Raw genomic sequence first — 21,618 nt, 5'->3', positions numbered from 1 at the left:
TCGTCTGCAGATCGTGTTTCCACTATTCACGTACAAAGCCACAGGCTGTGTTTACAGCTAAATTTAGTCTTTTACGCTCTCTGGCATGTTGAAATAAGATGCCATCATTTGGATCTGTCTCGCTCTACTGTACCACAGCGCTGGGGTTCAAGGGTCGCAAGCGTCCACTTTGATGTCAGCTCAGGTTATCCTTCGTCTCTAATGTACCTGACCTTGTCTCCATGTTCAGATATATGAGAAAGCATGTGAATAGTGTTTGTACTAGTGCTTTAGTATAGATTGCTGGCTGACTAAGAGCCTAATTAGCCCTGCACTCAGAGGGGTGTATTGATTTTTGGTAGTTTCTTTTTGTGCAGTGGTTACTGACTATTGAACTCTGTGAAACGGACACAAAACATTTTGTACCTTTGACTGTTTCTCACGTTTCAGTCTTTTCGAGTGTGACTGCACGCGTCAGTGTGACGTACATACTAGACTCTTGAAAATAATCGGTGCGTGTTTGGATGTGAAAGAGGCTGGCTGAAATGCTAAAGTGTTTTCGGAAGGCTCAGGAGAGCTTATATATGGATATATGGTGATAATGTAAAGAGAGGATTATGGAACAGAAATGAACTTATTTTTTTTCATTGAATTGAACAGCAAGTGTACTATATATATATAGATATATATTATATATATATATATATATATATATATCATATAATATATATATATACTTTTCTCTTCTAAATGCTCCTACATGCATTTTTGCCTGTTGAACAATAAAACAAAATTTCCATAGATTCTCATTAAAGGGAGGAACTTCAGCCATATTTAGAGTCTTTTTTAAAATAAGTCTCTTGTGCTTAGCAAAGCTGTATTTATTTGATCAAAACTACAGTAAAAACATGAATATTGTGAAATGTTATTATAATTCAAAATCACTGTGTTAATATATTTATAAATGCCATATATTTCTATGATTGCAGTGTGAATTAAGTATCATTGAGATAGTATTTTAGTTTTGTTAATATTTTAAATTAGATGCTATTTCATATTTTCTGTTATAGTAATTTTGTTGTGCATTTTTATTATTTTTTAGTTTTTAAGTATGTCTATAGTTTTTATAATTTTTTATTTCAGTTAGTTATTTTACTGTAGTACATCAAGTTTAACTTAATGGAAAATTGGAAAGTTGCCTTGCAAACTAGTTGAAATAAAGTATGATTTTTATATTTTAATAAATGTAAAATTAATGACATTTATTTATATTTCAAGTAACAACAATAATTTCAGTTAACTATAATAACCCTTATTTACAGTATCATTACTACAGTCTTCAGTGTCAAATGATCCTTCAGAAATCATTCTAATATCCCGATTTGCTGTTCAAAAACATTTACTGTTATTATCAGTGCTGAAAACAGTTAATATATTTGTGAAAAAGTCATGTTACCTTATTATTCAGAATTCCATAATTAACAGAAATTTCAAAAGAACAGTAATAATGTATTTAAAAAAAAAAATAAAATTTGCCCCGAACTTTTGTACACCACTTGTACACTGTTGTTGTTGTTTTTTTCTCAGTAAAAATGCAGCCCATCCTCTAATTTAGCTTTTTCTGTCTTCTCTTTCAGCTCTTCAGGGAAGTAAGAATAATGAAGATTCTAAATCATCCAAATATTGGTAAGTTGTCCACCAGTAATCAGTTTTTAGAAGTGCAATCTCTCTCTCTCTCTTTCTGTTTGTGGAGATGTTTGGGAATGTGGCACACAAAGCGGACTGTAGTGGAGGCCTCTCTAATCCCCTGTGCAGGAACTCCCTCTGCTTTTCCCAGAGCCGCCACACCGCTCCTATTCAGATGGCCGAGCGGCTCCTCCCGGCAGTACAAAAGCACTCCTGTATGCCTCTGTGTGTTCCATTGTTGAGCATCCATCATCTGACGGCCTGCGCATGCCTCTCCTCCCCCCATCTCATGATGTCATCTCTGTGTGGCCCCTGGCCCCTCACTCACCCCAATACCTTAATCGGCCCTCAGCGACCCCCATCTGCCATTCCCAAACATGAGCAGGTGTTTGTGTTCATGAGAGACCCTTGTTTTCTATTATAAAGTATGTAGTTCTAGTTCTGGATGCTGATTGGTCAGTGGTGACACTATGATATTGCACAAGGGTTTTCAAACTTTAAGATGACAAAGACCCCTTTTAGATGACAAATATGATGATCCCCTTATGAGGTGCTCCCTTCTTAAAATATAAAGGCTGCTATATGCACTAATGTTCAAAATTTTAAGGTCAGTAAGATTTTTGGTTTTACTTTTATTTAAGCAAAGATGCATTAAGTTGATCAAAATAGTTAAAACTTTCATTTTATTTCAAATAAATGCAGTTTCCACAAAATATAAGCTGCATAACCGTTGATTAAAAAGGAGGATAATAATGAGGAATGTTTCTTGAGCAGCAAATCAGCATGTTAGAATGATTTCTGAAGGATCATGTGACACTGAAGACTGGAGTAATAATGCTTTGCCATCATAGGAATAAATCATGTTTTAAAATATGTGCCCATGGACCACAAAACCGGTCATAAAGGTCAGTTTTTTGAAATTGAGATTTATACATCATCTGAATGCTGAATAAATAAGATTTCCATTGATGTATGGTTTGTTAGGACAATATTTGTCTGAGATACAACTATTTGAAATCTTTAATCTGAGGGTGCAAACAAAATCAAAATATTGAGAAAGTCGCCTTTAAAACTGTCCAAATGAAGTTCTTAGCAATGCATATTACTAAACAAAAATTATGTTTTGATATATTTACGGTAAGATATTTACAAAGTATCTTCATGGAACATGATCTTTGCTTAATATTTTAATGATTTTTGGCATAAAAGAAAAATCGATAATTTTGACTCATACAATTTTTTTTTTTTTTTTGTCTATTTCTACAAAAATAACTGTGCAACTTAAGAGTGGTTTTGTGGTCCAGGGTCACATATATTTTAACAGAAAGTGGTTATTTTAAATTAACATTTTTAATAGTTCACAATATTACTGTTTTGATTGTATTTTTGATCAAATAAATGCAGCCTTTGTAAGCAAAAGTGTCTTGTTTAAAAAAACATTCTCACAGACTGCAAACTTTTTACCGGTAGTGTATAAACTTTATTAATTTTGAGCATGCAGAATCCCAAGCCATGCAGCCTTTAAGTGTGTACAATTGAATGGAAGATGGTAGTTACTTCACATATTGCTTTTTTGAATCATGTTTTATTAATAATTTGTTGAAAATCTTGTGTATAGTGTTTGTAGGATTGAGAGAACTTTGTTGTTGATAAATTTTTTCAGAAAACAGGATTTAGCTAAATATCTATTTCACTACACAAAAGACTTTGTCAAGACTTCTGAGAACACTTATGAGTAATGACCAAAACTACGGTGCCCGGGAGGTGACATGGTCGGTTCACTTAGTTTTGTCATGGCCACGAGATATTAATTTGTGGGAACATCATATTAACTCGTGGGAACATGATATTATGTCATGGCAACGACATCCTTCCTTCTTATGTTGAGGAAACAACATATTTTTCTCATGGCCACGAGTTTAATGCGTAAACAAAATTGCGTGACCATAGCACCATAGGTTGCTATGGTCACGCAGGTTTGTTTGCGCATTAAACTCGTGGCCATGAGAAAAATGTCATTCCCTTAACATAAGAAGTCGTGGACACAAAGAAATGGATGTCATTCCCTTAACATAGCATCTTGAGGCCACGACATAAGGATGTCGTTACCTCGAACAAAATGATCTCGTGGCCACGACATAATATCACGTTCCCACGAGTTAATATGACGTTCCCACAAATTAATATATCATGGCCATGACAAAACATACATACAAGCCTGGCTTGTATGTAAATAATTTATGCAATAATATTCCAAATGCGAAGTTCCATCTGTATGCAGACAACACTGCTATTTACTGCTGTGCTTCATCAGCTTCACAAGCACTTCACTATTTACAGTGAACTTACAGCGTTTGAAATTGTTCAGTTCCGTTCATGTCAGCTTAAGCTGGTTTTAAACACAGATAAAACTAGTTTAATGATTTTTTTCAAATTCTAAAGCTGTACCAAGTGATCTTCCTGATATATCCTTCCTGGGAACAAAAATAGAATATGTTATAAGTTATAAGTACCTGGGCATCCTATTTGATAGTCAGTTAACTTTTAAGCTACATATTGATAAATTAATTTCAAAACTTAAGCTGAAATTGCCGTTTTACTACAGAAATAGATTTTTATTTTTTCTTTTAAAGCAAGGAAATATTTTGTGTATCTGCTACCTTCTTACCACTTTTGGATTATGTCGATCTGCTGTATATGAATGCCCGAGATATTATCTAAAAAACTTAATACTGTTTTTTATAGTGTTTTACGTTTTATTACTGGTTGTAGTTATCAAACACATCATTGTACTTTATATGAGAAGGCTGAGTTACCATCGTTGTATACCCAAAGAAGTTTTAATTGGTATTGTTTTATTTATAAGTCTATTTGTGGTCTAACTCCATCTTGTTTGAGTTTTTCTAAATCGAAGTATGCTACAATCTACGTTCAAATGATCTGTTATATTTTAAAGTCCCTCGGGTTCGAACAGAGCTAAGGAAAAAGGGTTTTGGATATAATGCTACTTTGGCTTGAAATAATCTACAAAGCATTCTAAAGATGACCGTGTTTCCATCATTACATGAATTTAAGCTACTTTTAACACACTGTGTGTTTTATCCTTTGGTGAATTGTTGTTGAGATCTTTGATTTGTGTTTTGTATTATGATGTAAACTATACTATTTGTTGCTGCTTTCTTGGCCAGGTCACTCTTGCCATTTTAATCTCAATGAGTTTTTTAACCTGGTTAAATAAAGAAATGAAAAACTAAGTGAACCGAACTAGTCACCTCCCAGGCACCATACAAAACAATGTAACAGTACAAATAGTTTCTTTTAGTCACTGAAAAACAGTGTCCAGAATGGAGTGACTTGTTTAAATGAATCAGACTTCCCAGCACTATTGTTTTCAGTACGTCTGTGCTGTGTGTGTTTTTGTTGTATTAGCCATGTCTGTTCCATTTGCACATTATGCATGTTTCACATGAATGACTTAACCAGTGAAAGTGTTTGATGCATCGTCGTGAAGGTAATGTGTTAACAGTGAGTAGGAGGAAAGGTAATTTCAAACTCCCAGCTATGGCCCACACACTTCCTTACCTTTCTCCTTCATTCAGAATTTACCTCCGTCAGCCTCCTCACATAACCTCTGAAAGCCAGCCTTTCTCCTCGCTCGCCCCTCATTCAATTGTCTTTCATCTGCACTCATTATTTCTGAGAATATAGAGCATCTTTCCAGGAATCAGGAATCCGGTGTGTCGTCATGACAACGCTCGCTTCCGCTTTCTCATGCGATGCCCTTTGCAATTATCTGTGTGGCGGCACACGCTCAGGCATCGTCTACTCCATAAGAGTACAGCGTCTGGTCACACGCTATCACTGCTCCAGAGATGACCTACTTTTTGTCCTTTTCTCGCAAATGAGGGAAAAAGGCGGAGTGGATTGCTAGAAGAGGATGTGGGTGGTGTTGATGTGGATCTGGCTGTGTCAAACACGGAGCGTGGCACATTCAGGGCAGCGCTAAAAGAAAGTTTCTTCGTTATGCACTCGCCCTCATGTTGTTTCCAACCTGTATGCTGTTATTTTTGGTCTGTGGAAAAATTTCTGTGGAAATATTTGAAAAGTCATTATACAGCTCTTGTAATGTATCAAGCATGAACAAACAAAACTCCAAAAAAAAAATTCACTATACAAGTCTTTTGAATATTAATGTGAGAAAAGGATACATTAAAGCCTTTATTCACTGATATTCTTAAAAAGTCTTAAAGTATTAAACAGCTATAAGGCAAATCACATTAATACAAATTTTGATATGATGCAAAAAAATATTTAAAAATCAGACAAAAAACTTTAATAACGGAAAGAACTACAGTACCATGATGCTTTGCATTTGTATGTTTGTGTATACAGCTTTTTAGTTGATAGTTTTTTGCAGAATCATGGGTAATGTAGTTTTCACCAGGAATTCTACTATTAAACACAATTATTTCCAACAATTATATATATATATAGAATCATAGCTTGACACACTGCCATTAACTTGCAAGAGTTGTATAATAATTATTCAGAAAATTCTTTGTTCCATCTTACCAAATTTTGTTACCAAAATTTCAAATGTGTTACCAAACTTTTTGTTCCATTAAAGAATTTAGAACGTTAGGGTGAGTAAATAATGACACAATTTCATTTTTTAGGCGCACCACTCTTTTTAAGATGATGGCAGAAGCATATTAGCCTGACATATTTATGATGACCTATTTTCTGAATAGATGAAGTTTTGTTAACAGATCACAAATGTGTTTGTGTGTCTCTGAACTTGAACATCATCACAGAAGCAGAGCGCTGCCTTCGCTGGTGTTTATGCTGTTACTAAATTTAGCATACATGAAGGGAGTAAGCGTTTGATGCTGTGTGTCGTGGGGTAGTGTTACTTAAACCTGGCCCGTCACTCACATCTAAAGCAGCTTTCAGTAACGTTTTCCTTGAGACACGGCGCATGTCTGTGCAGTTGTAGGTCAACAGGGAAGAGCTCTGCAGGCAATCTGTGAATTACATTTCAGCTCATTTAGATGCTTTAAGAGTACGGCTGGAGAAACGGTGATTAGGATGCTGAATCACAGGGTTTTAGAAAATACTTTACTTGTAAAGAAATGCCCAGGTCATTTTACATCCCAAAATAAAGATAGCATCAATTAGTTATCTCATTAAAGGTATTATGAACTAACAATGTGCAGTAGTTTAACTGCTCTTATTAAACTAGGTCAATGTTAATTTCTACTTGTACATATTTTAAGAAATGCAAACTGTATTAATAACAACATGAATTTAACAGTGAACAATTATATATATATACATTTATATATATACAATTATATTATATATATAAAACATAGCAAGAGTTTTTTTTTTTTTTTTGCAATAAATTAATTTTATTCAGCAGGAATGCATTAAATTGGTCAAAAGTGTTAGTAAAGACATCTATGAAATGTAATTCCCTATTTCAAATAAATGCTGTTCTTATGAACATTCTAGTTGTTTACACCAACTGATTTCAACATTGTTAAGAAATATGACACTGAAGACTAAAATAATGGTTCCTGAAGATTCAGGAATAAATTCAAAAATAAATTAATGGTAATAATATTTCACTGTATTACAGAATTACATTATAAATGATAAAAACAAACCAACAAAAAACAAAAACACCTTATTATATAACAAATCAAAACAAAAATAAAAAGTGTATAATAAATATTTGATATAAAGTCCTATTTATAAATATTTATAATAAATATTGATATATACACACCGTGGTAAATTTTTCAGGGTCAGAAATAAAATTTGCTCACTTAATGACTTCTTTGCTGTTTAAAACTCCTCATATGAATGTCTGCATGCATAATTCAGTTTAGACAGTTTGCAAGAATGTTTAGCATCCGTGGTATGAAAATGATCACTCCAAGACTCTGCCAGAGTGAACGAGACTTGAGAGAGGTATAAGTGAGGGCGCCGACGCAGTCTCTGTGTTGCCAGATCCAGCTATTATAAGCATCTTTTGACTTGTCTTTTCCACTTAACATGACACTGTAGAAAGTTAATAAAGTGAGAAGTTTCAGTTTAGAGTCAGCAATATTTCATCTTATTTTCCAAAAAAAATTAATACAAAAAAAATAAAAACAATATTTATTTTTCTGTTTTTGTAGCAATATCTGGCAACACTGCATTGCCGGCACTTACACTGACAGTAATCAAAATAGCCCATGGACAGGTTATTGCTGACAGGATAGCACATTCAGCAAGGGAAACGCAAAAAATATCATCATATTATCTGTCAGAAATATTATCAATGCAGCCAAAAGCAGTAGTATTTTACATTAATACACAGGTCAGGTTATTATAGCACAGACCTCACTAATTTTTAAACCCTGGTTACGGCCATGTTTTGAAGTGCATTGTAACATTATAATTGTGAAAAAAGAAAGTTATGGCAGTGAGTTAATTAGTAGTCAAGACTTGATGTCAGTAACCAAAAACTTTTACTTTTGTGTTTTGCTGCATTCATGAAGACAGACAACTTGTCATATCAGCCTGCAATACAAGCAAAGAATAATTTGGTGCACTCGAGTCGCAACAATAAAACCAGCAGGATAATGATAATTGATTTTCATGTTTCCTTTTTTCTGTCTCTTTCTACAGTAAAGCTGTTTGAGGTCATAGAAACAGAAAAGACACTTTATCTGGTGATGGAGTATGCCAGTGGTGGTGAGTTTGATGAAGCTAATGTGACACTGACTGCTTATGAGCTCCATATTATGTTATGTAATCCTGTGCAACCAGCCCTGTAAATCTACATAATGAAGCATATGAAACCAAGAGTGCTATATGATTCACCCTGTGCGTCTCTTCTCTCCACAGGGGAGGTGTTTGACTACCTCGTAGCACATGGACGAAATGAAGGAGAAGGAGCGCCAGAGCTAAATTTAGACAGGTACAGTACTGCAGTGTACTCGATACAGCCCTGTCCCGCCCTATCGCTCTCACCCAGACCGCCCTGTCCATTCACACTCCTCCTGGATGCATTGGAAACAGCTAGCTGTGAACTGCAATTGGGCGACGCTTGTGTGATTGGCAGTCGATGGTTCCTGTGGCAGCCGCGTGAACGGTTTCCCAGTGGGCCGAATGTGGCCCATATACATGACTTTTAGTTTGGGGTCATAAACTAAATATGGTTCGAACAGTTTAAGAACCTCTTGTGGAACAAGACAACAATGCATTGCACCCAACTCAATTTCTATTACGACCAAACAAATGAACTATATTAACCACAGTCTCCTTCTTATTTGATCAGACTTCCAAAAGTTAAGCCATTTTTACACAAAAATAAGTTTCTTTTTTTTTTATAAGATTTTGTTTTTGTTCAAATAAATAACTATATGTGTCCATGATATTTTATTTTATTTTATTTTATTTTATTTTATTTTATTTTAAGCAGTATTCTAGTATTCCATCCCAGTAATATTTTAGTAGCAGTGAAATACTATTATAGTTTTTGTTAATATTTTGAATGAGTTTAGGTGAAGTTTTAGTAATTTTGTTGCGTGTTTTTGGCATTTTAGTTTAATTTTAACATTTTTGTATAATGTCTATATCATTTTTTGTTTTATGTAGTTAATTTACGTAGTTTATTTCAGTTAATGTTTTTCTTTTATTTAAAGTGAAATCGAGTCAAATTCTGGTTTTAATTTTAGTTAGAACGATGGTATTTTTTGTCAAAAAATCTGTAGATTTAAAAAAATGGTATTGTTGACAAATTTTTTAAATAATACTTTAATTATTTCAAAAATAATGAAAAATCAGTTGAAATCACAGTTTTAAATTATGCTAGACGCATCGGTGTCCTAGATTATTTAAGAATATTTAAGTTTTTTTTTCTACCTAAAGGTGAGCATGTTTTATTATGACCACCACCATGTCAAGATCACTTGACCAGCAAATGCTACTCCATTAATCTTAAAAATCCCATCATAAGCTAAATGTAATAAATGAATCATGGGTGACAAATACAGACAGTGATGGCAGCCATAAGCTTTAACTGTCGCTAGATGCTGCATTTACGCCCAAATGTGCTGTCAACAAAAAAGCTCCAGGTGTTGAGTGGAGTGAGAGAGCTCTAATGAGACAGCCACCCACTGACAGCATCATTTGCTCATTTAATTACCCGAAGACCCCTTCCAACCTCCCTCCATCCCACTGCGACCCATCGGTCTAATGGACGAGGACGGTGGGTTTGCCCGCAGCTGATGCAGACATCTGTAGTCATAGCAGTGGGGTCTCCCTCCCATCCTCCTCTCCTCCGTCTGAGTCCTGTGCTGCTGCTGCTGCTGCTGCTGCTGCTGCTGTGGAGACAGCTTATCTGGGTCAGGCATGAAGCACCGCAGAGATTTCTGAGCAGAGCAGAAAAACCACCAGATTCTTCCACCAGCCGGAGAAAGAAATGGAAATCGGTCCCCGTATCTGATGTCTGGGACACGGATAGAGCTGCATGAATATTAAACGTATCCAGAATGTTGTGCATTTGAGAACGAGACGAGAAAATCCACTATTATTATGAGGTGTAATTTGAGAGGATTACACATTAACAATATGAAAAGCGGTATTTTATTAAAGTAATGTTTTTGGAGATACGTAATTTGTAAATGTTGGTTTATTAAATATTTTAGCTAATTTAATAGGAGCAGTCTCTGCCCCACTGCAGATTTCCTCTAACTCTGTGTAGAAAATACAGAAAAAGCCTGCAGATTTTGTCAGGATCTGTGTAATGGAATGTGGAAGCAAATGTTGTTCATTTTTCAATGCAATTATAAAAATAATGCATATTTGTCACCTGTGATTACTTTTACTGCCAGAAGAGTCTAATGTGATAATCAAGATGATGTGAGGAGTGTTTGGTTGGTCATCTCTGTGTAGCAGACAAGCTTACACAAACGTTCAAGAGTTTGGAGAATTCTTTCTTTCACTTAAAAATTAACAACAACAAAAAAAATCAAAATCAAAAAAGGAAACTTACATGGATGAATCCTTTTACAATACCAACTATCACATGCATTTAGAAAAATAGATGGGGTGAATTTTCATTTCATGTAGAAATTTTGTAAAATAATTATCTTATATCGTGGTTTGATATATTTTAAAATGTAATTTATTCCTGTAATGCAAAGCTGAATTTTCAGCATCAGTGGCACATTATCCTTCAGATAATCATTATGATTCCTAACATAATTGTGGAAACTTTTTTAGAATTTGTTTTTTTTTTAGAATTTGCTGCTGAATAAAATTCAGAAGAACAGCCTTTTATTTAAAATAGTTTTTTTTTTTTAAATATTATAAATGTCTAAACTGTCAATTGTGATCAATTAAATGGCATCCTTGCTCAATAGAAGTATTAGTTTCTTTTCATACTCATACTGAGCAGCATTCATTTAAAATAGAAACCTTTCTAATATGCTGTTTTCAAGAAACACTTTTTATGATTATTTTCAATGTTGAAAACACCTGCTTCATATTTTTGTGGAAACAATATATTTATTTATTTAATGAATACCTTTAAAGTTTAAAAGAACAGCATTTATTTTAAAAAGACATCTTTTATCAGATTCTAAATATTTTATTGTCACTTTTGATTAATTTAATGTATCCTTGCTAAATAGAACTATAAATTTCTCAACAACAAAAAAAAAGAAATCACTGACCCCAAATTTTGAAAATGAAAAAAGGAGGATCTTGCGCTTGGTTCCACTCACATCAAAAAAAGTAAAAAACATAATTAAACAAAGAAAAAAAAACAACAATCCTTAAAAATCATTTGCTTTGTATCCAAATAAAAAAAAAACACTAGCAATCTTCTTTTACTATTATAAATGCAAAAAAAAAAAAAAAAACTGCTGAGTGGCAATTTCAAGTATTGAGATTTGTTGCTCTTTGATAGATTCTATACTATATTCTGTAACCGTAATCTCACAACCTGATTCTGATGGTTTGGAGCTCCAAGCGTCAGCTGTGCTGAGCAGTCAGTTTCAGCAAGTCTTTTTCTCACCCCTCATTTATCATCCCGGACCATGTGTCAGACCCTCAGCACACATGCTCCCCCGTCCAATCAATGGCATTCTGGGAAAAAGCGATGATGCCAGTTAATGTGGTGTATTGGCTGTCTGCCGTCCAGTCAGTTCTGTCTCTGTCCACATTCTAAAACTCCCTTGTCTCCTTTTCTTCTTCAGATTGTATCAGCGGTTCAGTATTGCCATCAAAAACACATTGTCCACAGAGATCTCAAGGTAAGGTCATCTTTTTGTCCCAGCAAAACAAAAAGACTGAAGTATTAGGTTCATCTTCTACCAGAACTGCTATTTTTTCTCTCTTAAAAGCCCTGCACGTAGATGTTGCTTTTGTACCAAAATGGTGCTTAAGTCAGTACTTTGGCACGGAGGACAGAACATGAGCAAGAGCCCCTGAAGATGCTGCTTCCTCTCGTCCAGTCTCCCTTACCTCTGCTTTCCCCCCTCCAAGTCTCCCATGCGCCATTACACGCTTTGTTTCCAGACTGATGCTCTGTAAATGATGCATGAGGCCAGTGTCAGAGTGAAGCTGTCTAAATGACTCGTGTGCAGGAAGCCAGGTGGAAATGTGGGTCTTTTTTATATTGTATTATATGCTGTCACTTTCACTCTTTCTTCTGCTGTATGTACCCGTCTGCTTAAATGCATGTTAGAACGGAGTAACTGTAAGGAGCATCTTAGAGAAATTACATTTATATTATGCATACAGGCAAGTGCAAAGTTTGGGATTCTGAATTGAATTTAAACTTGGAAAATAAGCAGTGGATTTTAGGATTTGTTTTTGTAACTAAAAAATATTATTTAAAAAAAAAACAAATTAGATTTAATGATCTCTGTGACTTATTAAATGTTCTTGAATGAAAAAAAAACGATTCTAATAAAAGTCCCAATCACATTTCAAACCAAAATAAAAAATCATTTTTAGAACACAGATTTATTTCCATTGCTTTTTTCTTTTTAAATTTTTATAATTCCAATTATGCTTTTTAGTGTTTTATCTTTATATTCTCATCACTGTGATTATTAGTAACTTTTACTTATTTATTTTGTACCAATCAGTCAGTATATCTTAGTATAATTTATATCTAATGTGTATAAATTGAAGACAATACAAAAAAGCTCTCTCTCTCTCTCTATAAAAAATATAGTTTCATTATTATTTATTATAATTATTTTATTTATTGTACTAGCATTATAACATTTAATTCATATTTATCTAATTAAAAATAAATTCATATTGATTTAATTTATAATATAATATTATATAAATATTAATTATAAATATAAATTTTCATGCGATGAGATTATAAATTCCCTTAGCATTCCATCATTAATATGGATCATTAATAAATGAAATATGCATGAAAAAGGACCCTCTTTGTCTCACTCTTTCTCTTGTTCTCTCATGCAGGCAGAAAACCTACTGCTGGATGCAGATATGAACATTAAGATTGCAGACTTCGGTTTCAGTAATGAATTCACTATTGGGAACAAACTAGACACGTTTTGCGGCAGCCCTCCATATGCGGCCGAGCTTTTCCAAGGCAAAAAGTATGACGGGCCTGAGGTGGATGTGTGGAGTCTGGGGGTCATACTCTACACACTGGTCAGTGGATCACTGCCCTTTGATGGACAGAATCTGAAGGTTAGTGTGTGCAGCCCAGAAAGGTCACTTTTGCCCTCCTAAACATTCACAGAGAGTCATACAACTGAGAAGCTGTGGATTTGTGTAGAGATTCATGAAAAATGCTGGGTGAAATCAGTGATTTATTAAAGCAATAAGCCATATATGACACTAAATAATTCAGTAAAAATGCATTCAAGATGTGTGCCACAAGTGTGCATATATTTGACTTCAAATCTCATCGGATCAGATTTTACAGCCAAAATTACATTTTACCTGCAGGAGCTTCGTGAGCGGGTGTTTGAGGGGCAAATATCGAAGTCCCTTCTACATGTCGACTGACTGTGAGAACCTCCTGAAACGCTTCCTGGTGCTGAACCCTGTCAAACGGGGAACACTTGAGGTGAGAAGATGTAGGATAAATAGGGCCTACAACTGAGGTATGTATTGATAAGTCAAAAAATGTGCTTTATTTTCAGAAAATGCTTGTGAAGCTCAGTAGGTTTTTTTTAAATATAGTTGTTTAATTATTTATTTTAATTTTAAGAGGTTTGCTATTGACTAAATAAAATTGTAATTAAATTTATGTAATTTTTTTATGGGCAATTTTATTATATATGAAATGATATACAAAAGAATAAAAACCTAGTCTAAGTATAATGACACAAATCAACAAGCAATAAATAATAATAATAAAATTAATTAATTATGTGAAAATTGCACAGTTAAAAAAAAATATGTTTTAAATTTATTTCATTTAAATGTGGGTAATGTTGTTTATTTGATCATTTCCAAATTCTTCTAAAATAATTATTTAGCAATAAAATCTAAATTAAATATTTGAAATTTATGAAATTAAAAAAATAATAAAGACAGTGTTTTAATTAAAATGTTGATTTATAGTCATTTCCTAAAAACCAGAGAGAATAATTGTTTGATCGCTTTTTCTTTTTTAATCTTATATTCTTATCTACATTAATTTGGGTTACAGGGTTGAATCGATGGATTTGCATGTAAATAAAAATCAAATATGTTTTTAAAAAAGATACTTTACATACTTCTCATTAATTGTTTTAGTTTATGGTTAATAAAACATTTTCAGTAGGTCTTACAAAAAAATATTTTTGCATCTAATGTTTTAAAAAAGAATTGGGACTCTAGAGTGTACAGTGTTCATAGAAGGTGCCACCTTGATTAATGAAAAACACATAAACCTCTCTCTTCCACATTCCCAATAAAAACACAGCCAAATTTCTTTCCCTCTATTCTCCCTCCATCACAACCTTTAGCCTGAGTGCACACTTTCATCACAGCATGCTTTCTCTTCCCAATTAATTTAACATGACACTCATTCCCAGACTCACCCTGGCTGTTTTAAATTTACAGAGTTGCAGTGAAACAGTGCCTCTATTGTTTGGGGGCTTTATTATTATTTGCAGGTTATATACTGTTCACATCACGGCCCATAATGCACATGCTGAATTATAGTCCTGTTGCAAGAAACTCAGAATGAAATGACATCTGCTGATGAATAATTGAGAATTTGAGAGGCTCTGTGCACTCAATCATGTGTTATATTACACTCACTAATATATTATATATTCTTTTCATATGGGACACTTATTTAGCACTACATGTGATGAAATAATTTACCAAACAATAAATCTGGCCAGAACTTATATAAATGCATGCATAAATCTAAAAACCTTAAAATTTACATTTTTATATTTAAGTAAGTCATAGGTACTTTGTTGTTGCAAAAAAAAAAAAAAACTGTTCTAGCTTTAAGGAACAAATGGTATTTTGTTGTCAAGATTCTTACCAGTTGACCCACTTTAAAAATGTATTTTGTTTCCTGCATAATCATGCATATTTATGATCTAGAAGAACCTCTCACACAGCTCTGTATATGTCTGCTTCAGCAAATTATGAAGGATCGATGGATCAACGCAGGCTCTGAGGAGGACGAGCTCAAGCCGTTTGTGGAGCCGGAGCTCGACATCTCGGATCAGAAGAGAATCGGTATTAGATCAGCACTTCATTACATGCAATTATTTTTAGAAACAAATTACTGTAGGACAGGGGGCTTCAAAGTTAAAAATGTGACTTTTACATTTTACATCACTTTAAAATTTTTGGTGTTTTTATTTTGAACTTTAACACACATAAACTAAAAGCTGTATTATTATTTACAATGAGATTACAAGTGGCTGTGCTAGTAAAGTTAATACCACTGTCCTATGGCTACATATTAATCTGATCACGTTCATTACTGCCATTTATCTACATTAAGCATTTAGCACAAAGCATTTTGAACAGTAGTGTACCTGAATAGTAATGTCCAGTTTAATGGCACATTTAAAGGCAACTCTTGAGCACTGAAGTTTGTGAAAGTCACAGCTTTTGCATTTTTAGCTGGAAAGACAAAACAGAATCCAAATATATAGGCGTAAATAAGAGCTTTCCCTCCCGCTCATGATTTTATTGTTTTTAGTGAGTTTTCTTGGGAGTGAGCCAGAGCTTTATGGTTTACGAAAGCCATTAAGGGAGATCCAAATATTTCGATGTTTTGGCTTTAGTGCATGCGTAAAGTCGTAAGAGTCGATCACCATTTTTTTTTTGCTTAGCAGAAGCTGTTAGTCTGGCATGCTTCCTTCAACGTGACGCTGATAGTGGTTGGTGTGCCTGTGGGTTTGAGCAGAGTGCAGGGGTCGATGGTATCTGAGTTCAGACAGGCCCTGTTCTTTCCACTGCTGCTGCAGGCCCGTCTCCATTGATCTCTAAGCCCCAGTTTCTTGTGTCCCGAAAAGCATTTTACAGCTAGTGCAGGAACAGCTCAGTTGAGCCGAGGCCGTCACATTTAGTCTAGCACGTGAAACTGTGATGGCACTGAGAGTTGTTCATCGCTTTTTTTCATAGTAAAGCTAAAAGGATACCAGGAATTATAATAGGCCTCTATTTTTTACTTATGAGGGCTGTTGAGATACAAAGTAGCAAGACATTACTCATGAAGATTTAGAATAAACATGTTAAAACTTTTTTTTTTTTGGATGTTTTTGAAGATTGCCTTAAATGCGTGTAGCTCAGCTTTCAGTTACTCTGCATTTTTGTATATCATCATTTTTTATGCACAATTATGTAAAGAGTCAAAATGCACAGTTTTATCAGTCTACTGGGAAAAGGGTTGTTTTTAAAAAGGTATCACTGTGTTTATTCCTGTATTGGCAGCCATTAGTCCAGTCTGTTGAGGCCTTTGAAAAACTTGGAGGTCAACCATTTTTGATGCTCAACCAGCTGGTAACAGTATCCTACATTGACTGCTGCTATATGGTTTGTTTGCAGATATCATGGTAGGAATGGGTTACTCGAGGGAGGAGATCCACGAATCTCTAACCAGGATGAAGTACGATGAAATCACGGCTACCTACCTGCTGTTAGGAAGAAAGTCTACTGAGGTGAGTTATTCACAATGCTATTTGGTTGCAATGCACAGTTGGGGGTTTTAGATCTAGCTAAATGAGAGCATACAGTACTGTTCAAAAGTCTGAGATTTGGTAAGATTTTAAAATATTTTTTTTAACAAAGTCTTTTATGTTCACCAAGGCTGCATTTATTTGGGGAAAATTGTAATTAAATTAAAAAATCAAGTAAAAACTGCAATATTGTGAAATATTATTACAATTAAATAACTTCTATATATTATAAATTCTAAAGTATTATATTTTATTTATTAATGTACTGTATTTTTAAAAAGTCATTTATTCCTGTGATGCAAAGCTGAGCTTTCAGCATCATTATTCCATCTTCAGTGTCACATGATCCTTCAGAAATCATTCTAATATGCTGATTTGATATCATAGCTGATTTTGCATATTTTTGTGGTGAAAACCATTATCTATTTTTTTTCAAGACTGTTCGATAAGTAGAAAGTCTAAAAAAACAGCTTTTATTTGAAATAGAAATCTTTTGTTAAATGTCTTTACTGTCACATTTGATCAATTTAATTCATCCTTGCTAACTAAATTTTACTTTTGAACAGTAGTAGTGTGTCTGAGTAAGATATTTTAGTGTGATTTGACACCTAGTCTCAGCCTTAAGGCACAAATTTAGGAAAGCAATAGATATATACTCTTGCAACAATACGTTTTGTGCTTTTGTTTGCAGATTTATAGTCTCTACTATAAATCTGGGGGAAGTCGTGGCCTAATGGTTAGAGAGTCGGACTCCCAATCGAAGGGTTGTGAGTTCGAGTCTCGGGCCGGCAGGAATTGTGGGTGGGGGGGAGTGCATGTACAGTTCTCGTCTCCACCTTCAATACCATGACTTTAGGTGCCCTTGAGCAAGGCATCGAACCCCCACTGCTCCCCGGGCGCCGCAGCATAAAAAAAGGCTGCCCACTGCTCCCGGGTGTGTGTGTTCACAGTGTGTGTGTGTGTTCACTGCTCTGTGTGTGTGCACTTCGGATGGGTTAAATGCAGAGCACGAATTCTGAGTATGGGCCACCATACTTGGCTGAATGTCACGTCACTTTCACTTTCAAATCTATTTGCCTTTGGACATTTTAGGCACAAAATGTAACCATTTTTTCCCTGGTGTTATTTGACATCGGTTGTATAACCTTCATGGAAATTGCTGTACCTTTTTTTCAAAGAGTTACCACTTAGTTGCACTCTGCTCTATATTGTGGTGTCATCGATTTAGATTTACCCACTCATAAAGGTCAAGTCAGTTAGCCAACCCTTTCCCTGCCTAGCTGCAGTGTGGGCTAGTCTTTATAACCATCGTCAAAACATCTGGCTAAATTTTACATCTGATTATGAATGTTACAGACTTGTAGCATGTCAGTAAACCCTTATTACTGGTTATCTTATCAAACTGGATTAGCCAATTGCATCCACTCACTTCTCTCTGTGCATTAATCTATACATCCAGACATAATAAAAAAATTTTCTGTCTCATGCAGTTTTTACATTTTGTTTTGTGTGATCACAGTTGGAGGTGAGTGATTCCAGCTCCAGCAGTAACCTCTCTTTGGCGAAGGCCAGACCCAACAGTGAGCACAATAATGGCCAGTCACCATCTCACCTCAAAGTCCAAAAGAACGTCTCCTCCAACCAGAAAACAGCGTCGTTACAGTGACCAGGGGTGAGTGCACTTTTCAGAATTTAAATAGTGCTGTGAGGTCTTTGTCTTTCTAATCTCCATTCCTCTCCCTCTACAGCTGGTCCAACCATTCCCTCAGTGGGTTTACCCAAGAGAAGTCAGACCACTTCTGCAGAAAGTGACCATAAAGAGGAGGGCAGTGCACAGGCACGTAAGTCCAGCTCATCTGGAAGCCGTGGCATGGCTCCACCGAGCCCCATGCTGGGCAACGCCAACAACCCCAACAAGGCCGACATTCCTGACCGCAAAAAAAGAGCGCCGGTGCCCCTGGGGTGAGTTGGTACCACCCAAGATCTTTTGTATTGTCATTGATTGTATAAAATAGATCTGAAGAGAATCTAATTGTATAGTGAACTACAAAATAATACCATCAACAAAAACTTTAAATAAAAAAATACTTAGTATAAACTCTAGCTGAAATCAAATAAAATATAGAAAACTTTTATTTCAGCTAATTTCCCGTTCTCTTTTTAATTTACTCGATGTACTTAGATAACTAAACCTAAACTGAAATAAAAGGAAAACAATATAAACATATTAAAAAATACGATGCACAAAAAATGATAAAAACAACAAAATTACTAAAACTTAAATTCAAAATATTTGAAACTATAATAGTATCTCAGTGAGACTAAAGCATGGAGCAACAAGCTGCTTATATAATCTGTTATTTTATTGTTTAATAGTTATTTTAGTTTATTTAATGAATCATTAAGATTAGTTATTCACCACAGTTTTGGTGTCTGAAAATAAATATTTGTTTTCGGCAACAACAGTTTTAAAGGGCTGAAATCATTGACGTTTAATTAGGTTAGATGTCAGGTAAACATGTCAGCTGTATGAAATATCGAATTATTGTTTTTAATTTATCCTTATTTTGTTAAACCGAGATCTTTTAGTTAGTGCTGTTTTCAGTTGATTTCGTGAACAAAACTTCACTAGTGCACCTACCATCCATTACCACAATAAGCTTAGTTACTTTTAAAATGAAACAGTCTGTTTTCAATTCTGTCAAGTTTATAACAAAATTGAAAAAATAAATGTGGTTTTGAGGCTTTTTAATACTCATTAAATTGTTTCTTTTTAACACGATTTTGAAGTAGAAACAATTTATATAATTAAAAAGTTAATATGCGATTTAAATGTTTATGTACAACTTTCCTGTTTCAGTGTTGATTAGTAAATACATTTAAATGAATTAATTAAATGAAATGTTGTAATTTCAGTGCATCCACTGATTAAGACTTCGCACTTTAATATGTATTTCTGGCAGAGCAATTCTGTGTCTAGTGGTATGACCAGGAGAAACACATACGTGTGTAGTGAGAGGAACGCCACAGACCGCCACGCTGTCCATCCAGAACGGCAAAGAGAAAAACAGGTGAGTCTCTGAGACCTCTTCTTTTTGTAGGTCAAAGGTTATGATGATCTCTTTTTCCCTTTGAACATCGACACCAGTTTACAGGAAACACCACCGTGTTGCTCAAAACCAGAGACTGACAACAGGAGACAACTTGCGTCTTTTTCCATCCTCACTCAACCAGATATTTTCAACAAAAAACGTTGTTCTCATCTACAGGTTTCTAAATGTTTGTGGAGCTTCATTTCTGTTTGTTTGTTTCTTTCCTCCAACCTAGTATTTGAAGATGGAGCTTTGGTTTAATACTTTTACATTACATTTACTTTATCATGTAGACCTTAGACTGAATTGCTGAAATGTTTACTGATGAAACTTCTAAGGCTGTATAATTAATCAATTCAAATTGGCAATATGGCCTAGTGTAATGCTTATGGACTTACATCAAGACACAGTATTTGTCAAAATATCATGCAATATATTAAATAATAATAATAAACATATTATATACATATTCTATACACTTAATAAAAAAAAATGTATAATTATATATAATTGGCTTCTACAAAAGGGGTAGTTCAAATCAAATGTGAACGGTTTTCATCCTTAACATCATCATCTCATGTAATTTTATAACACTACTGTTTAAAAACTTTGGTTTGGGGATCCACAAATAATTAAGCAGCCCAGTTGTTTTCAACATTGATAATAAGAAATCCTCAAGGAGCAGTCAATCATACATCAAACCATATTAGAATGATTTTTGAAAAAGGGGGGGATCACGTGACCACTGAAAGACTAGAAACTTTGGCTTTGGGATCCTGGAATAAATGTACATTTTAAAGGGGTCATATGATGTTTCTAAAAAAGAAACAGTATTTTGTGTTATTTGGTGTAATGCCATGACTGTGTTTTATGGTGTTTAAGGTTCAAGAAACACACATTATTTTCCATATAATGTACATTATAGTTTCTCCTCTATGCCCCGCCTTCTGAAACGGGGTGTGCGATTTTTAACAAGCTCATCGATCTGAAAAAGCGAGGTGTGCTATGATTGGCCAGCTATTCAGAGTAAGCCCTTGTCATGATTGGCCCCCCGAATATGCCTCAAGGGTGTGACGGAAAATGTTACGCCCCCTTTAACATACTATGGCCGTCTCCCAGCAAACAGACACAAGACTCAGTCCAGCTGCGACTAGGCTCGTGCACATCCCATCATCACTTTTCTTTTAGCAGTTCGATCAGTGTACTGTTAGGAGTAACTGAATAACTCAGGATATTTTGTTTATTTCGTGTCAGAGGGAGTATAAGGCACGTTTAAGAACTTAAGTTATTTGTGGATTAGTGCGTACTGGAGACGATTCAGATAGATTTTTGTGAACTGGATTCGACCGGTTCACTAAGAAGATCCGTAAATAGATTCATTCCGCGATCCGGGCCAAATCACTAGATGAGACAAAAACAAATTAAACCCCATTACCAGTGAGGCATTTGTTCATCCATGTTGGGTACATATTTACTGATTATGTTGACTGGTACTGTCTTTTTACATGTTGCGGGTTTATTTCCCCTGCGCATCACGCTGGGTAAACATAAAACCTGTCTGCATTGTGATCTGAGAAACAACAAGCCTGCTCTACTGCTCTAAACTCGGTTTGAAGCATCATTGGCAAATTTATTTAAATATAAAAAAACTACTACAGGCTTGTGAGTCA

The 21,618-nt window shown here is 34.7% G+C and overlaps 1 pseudogene; it reads left to right on the top strand.

Moving 5' to 3' along the window:
• LOC109113633 overlaps positions 1–19,919 on the top strand; it is a 44,773-nt pseudogene extending 24,854 nt beyond the window's left edge.
• The last annotated feature ends 1,699 nt before the right edge of the window (positions 19,920–21,618 follow it).

This window comes from Cyprinus carpio, unplaced genomic scaffold (assembly GCF_018340385.1).
Source record: "Cyprinus carpio isolate SPL01 unplaced genomic scaffold, ASM1834038v1 S000006759, whole genome shotgun sequence".
NCBI lineage: Eukaryota > Metazoa > Chordata > Actinopteri > Cypriniformes > Cyprinidae > Cyprinus > Cyprinus carpio.
The sequence above is the reverse complement of the archived record's forward strand: the minus strand, read 5'-3'. Positions and strand labels throughout refer to the sequence as shown.